We start from the raw sequence: 3,809 nt of genomic DNA, 5'->3' as shown, positions 1-3,809 counted from the left end.
ACAAACAAAAAACAGAAAAGAAGAAAAGAAAGTTTTTCCTGTAAGTCTGTAACTATCAGCTTCCCATTAGGCCAAATATTGATCATAGAGGTCTTAAAAAATCCTTTCAGGCTGGGTGCCATGGCTCGTGCCTGTAATCCCAGCACATTGGGAACCTAAGGCAGTAGGATTGGTTGAGCCCAGGAGTTCCACACCAGCCTGGGCAACGTATTGAGACCTCATCTTTACTAAAAATAAACAAAATTAGCTGGATGTGGTGGCATGCTCCTGTAGTCCCAGCTACTCAGGAGGCTGAGGTGAGAGGATCACCTGAGCCCAGGAGGTCAAGGCTGCAGTGAGCTGTGATTGCGCCACTGCACTCCAGCCGGGGTGACAGAGCAAGACACCATCTCAGATATATATAATTTTTTTCAAATATCAGGTTTTGGTCAAGAGACAAGGTAAATATTCCTGATAGTACATTCCCATTAAAAACAAAAATGTACCTGTTACAAGTGACTTGGAACCAAAATCCGTAGATTCTTTCATAGTTCTTTATCAGTATGGTGATAGGGTTTTCATATTCAGGTGTGAGATGTGCCTCCCTCAGTCCTTGTTATGACATCATTACGTGTCTGACATGACAAAAAGGAAAAGAGAAAAAGGTGGAGAAAGGTAAAAAATAAGAAAACAAAAACTGAAAGAAAAAGGAAAAAAACCCAATCCATAAGCCTTTTATGACTTACCCATGAATGCAGAGGCATCTTCAAAGAGGGTGTAAAATATGCAGCCCTCTAAAGATGCCAAACCACTCTCAAAGATAGCCAAAAGAAAGGCAGGCCTAGATAATACCCCTGAGAGCTGGCAATAGATGTTAGCTGCAAATGGGTTGCAACCCACATGTCTGTCCAGCTGTATTCCCATAGCCCCCCAACCTGATGGTTGGCTGCTTGCACACACAAGAACCAACAACTTGTATGCCCCGTCAAGTGGAAAACCAAGCCAAATTCTTTTTTTTTTGAGACAGAGTCTCGCTCTGTCGCCCAGGCTGGAGTGCAGTGGTGCGATTTCGGCTCACTGCAAGCTCTGCCTCCCAGGTTCACGCCATTCTCCTGCCTCAGCCTCCCGAGTAGCTGGGATTACAGGCGCCTACCACCATGCCTGGCTCATTTTTTGTATTTTTAGTAGAGACAGGGTTTCACCATGTTAGCCAGGATGGTCTCGATCTCCTGACCTCGTGATCCGCCCACCTCGGCCTCCCAAAGTGCTGGGATTACAGGCGTGAGCCACCGTGCCCGGCCGAAACCAAGCCAAATTCTTGACACAAAATGACAGAAACAGAAAAGCAATAGCTGCTCCTGGGAAGGACAGGATCAATAACCAATAGGTACCACAAAATCAAACTACAGTCACAATCTAGATAACGAATTTTTATAATTTTTTTCCTATCCATCTGCATTGGGAAAATAAGGGACAAGGGGTTTTTACTTTCTTCTCTTGACCAGGAACTACTGACAGAGATCTGGGAGAGCTGACTTTGGTGAAAATTCTCACCTTGCACAGGCTTGTGTCTGTTTTCCAGAATCCCACCTGTAGACTCCAGAGTGAAGCGTCCCAGCTGTCCCTTTCTCATTGCCAGAAACTTCTACCCTTCTCATTCCTTTTCTTGTACCCCTGTAACAAGAGACAGATCATGCAAGTTGATTTACTGTATGTTTTATGTGACATGAATCTTCATAAGAAAACTAAGCCCAAAAGAAGCAGTTAAACCTGAGTGTTTTTTTGCTGGTTTGATGAAGAGTGAAAAGTCATGGAGAAATGTAATGGGACCAAAAGATGTCAACTAAGTGTAATAAACTGGGGGAAACAGCAAGGGCTATTCATTCAGATTCCTCTCAGTGTCCCTGTGTCTTCAGAGATAAAGATCTTTTCCTCTGGGTAAAGTGTGGCAGCTCTCACATGAGGGTTTTATTACTTGTTTCAGCAGAAGGTCAAAAAGCCCCTCCCAGGTTTTATGACCTCTTTCAGCGAAAGGTGAGAAAGTCCTTCCTACACATTTGGTTTCTGAAATTCCTTCAGCTTAAAATATTCATTATGCCAGTTTCCATATTTTGGGGTGGCATGTCCTGAATATATTGTCAGAGCATTACAGAAAAAATACACCCAAACACACACACACACACACACACACACACACACACACGGACAACACATTCCCTATGAGTATCTTAAAACTGATTAACCTCAAACATTTAATTTTGGATGACTGAGTCAAAAAGAGAATTGAAATTGCCATCACATAATCTGGTCAAGATGAAAGATGGCAATTGGTATTGGAAATTGATGGCTGCTGGTCATTTAACACCCATGCCTCAGTTACATATCTGGCCCATGAGATAAGAATGCTAAACAGTATAAACAAGACACCTCAGTATGAAAACATTCTGCCGTTACAAAGGTACTCTCTTTGTGTTACTCTGCATTCTCTCCCAGCCCTGTAGCAATTTATCCTTTGTCCATATATTGAAGATTTGTTTACATCTACTTTTAGCCTTCCTGAATATCCTTTGCTCCAGTACAGCCCTAAGCCAAGGGTAGAAATGACAAGACAGACTCTATATTTGCAGAACACCACATACTCACAGCGATGCACATGGAAAGGAATATATGAGAACAAGGTCTTTCAAGCCAGATTTGGACTATGTTTGTATTAAAGGTGTTATTCCCACGTAAGACCTTAAGACATAATATTAATAATAATTCAGCTATGAAAGGTTCATGTTGAGTTCTACTTGCATGGGCAAGCTATTAGGTAGAAGTTAAAGATGCACAGAACACATTTGTTCTTTCTAGGTATATCCTTAGCAAAGCAAAATTGCAACCCAAGTTAGAACAGGAAAAACTTGATGAAGCATGAAATTACCAGCTGGTCTGATGGAAGATATGATGTGGCCCTAAGGTACAGTAGGTGGTGCCTGAAGCATGGTGACAGTAGTGGAAACACCTTAGGGTGACCCACAATTAGTCACTCTCATGCAATTCCGTTTCCTCGGGTGTGGGAAGAACCTGCCAATAGCATGTGGCAAAGGATATCGTTACTGTGTTTATGCTATGTTATATGTCAAAAGTGAAGATATAGTGCAGATGTAATTAAAGTAATCAGTTGGCTTTGAGTTCATTAAAAGGCAGAATAGCCTATGTAGACCTCCCCTTATCAGATGAGCCACTTAAAATGGCTCCTAGGCGGATCACAAGGTCAGGAGATAGAGACTCCCCTGGCTAACACGGTGAAATCTCATCTCTACTAAAAATACAAAAAAAGTAGCCAGGCGTGGTGGCGGGCACCTGTAGTTCCAGCTACTCCGGAGACTGAGGCAGGCGTAAACCTGGGAGGTAGAGCTTGCAGTGAGCCGAGATCCTGCCACTGCACTCCAGCCTGGGCAACAGAGCGAGACTCCGTCTAAAAAAAAAAAAAAATGGCTCCTAGGCCTTCCCTGATGTCAGACAAAATAGAAAAGACTCTGTCTCTTCATTGTTGCCTTTGAAGAAGCAAGCTGCCATGAATTCTATAGCCATTGTAAAATGAATTCTGCCAACAAGCAAATGAGCTTAAAAAGTAACACAGAGTCTGCGCACAGTGGTTCACGCCTGTAATCCCATCACTTTGGGAGGCTGAGGTGGGTAGATTGCTTGAGCCCAGGAGTTTGAGACCAGCCTGGGCAACATGGTAAAACTTCATCTCTATAGCAAAATACAAAACTTACCCTGGCACAGTGGCATGCACCTGTAGTCCTAGCTACTCAGGAGACTGAGGTGAAAGGATGGTTTGG

At 43.1% G+C, this 3,809-nt stretch overlaps 1 non-coding gene across 1 annotated transcript; it reads left to right on the top strand.

Annotated features, from left to right (window-relative positions):
* Nucleotides 1–518: 518 nt before the first annotated feature.
* On the top strand, nt 519–620 carry LOC129014935 (small nucleolar RNA U13). Its single transcript, XR_008494452.1, has one exon. It is a non-coding gene; the product is annotated as a small nucleolar RNA U13 (small nucleolar RNA).
* Nucleotides 621–3,809: the final 3,189 nt, after the last annotated feature.

The sequence above is a fragment of the Pongo pygmaeus genome, chromosome 16, assembly GCF_028885625.2.
Source record: "Pongo pygmaeus isolate AG05252 chromosome 16, NHGRI_mPonPyg2-v2.0_pri, whole genome shotgun sequence".
Taxonomy (NCBI): domain Eukaryota; kingdom Metazoa; phylum Chordata; class Mammalia; order Primates; family Hominidae; genus Pongo; species Pongo pygmaeus.
The sequence above is the reverse complement of the archived record's forward strand: the minus strand, read 5'-3'. Positions and strand labels throughout refer to the sequence as shown.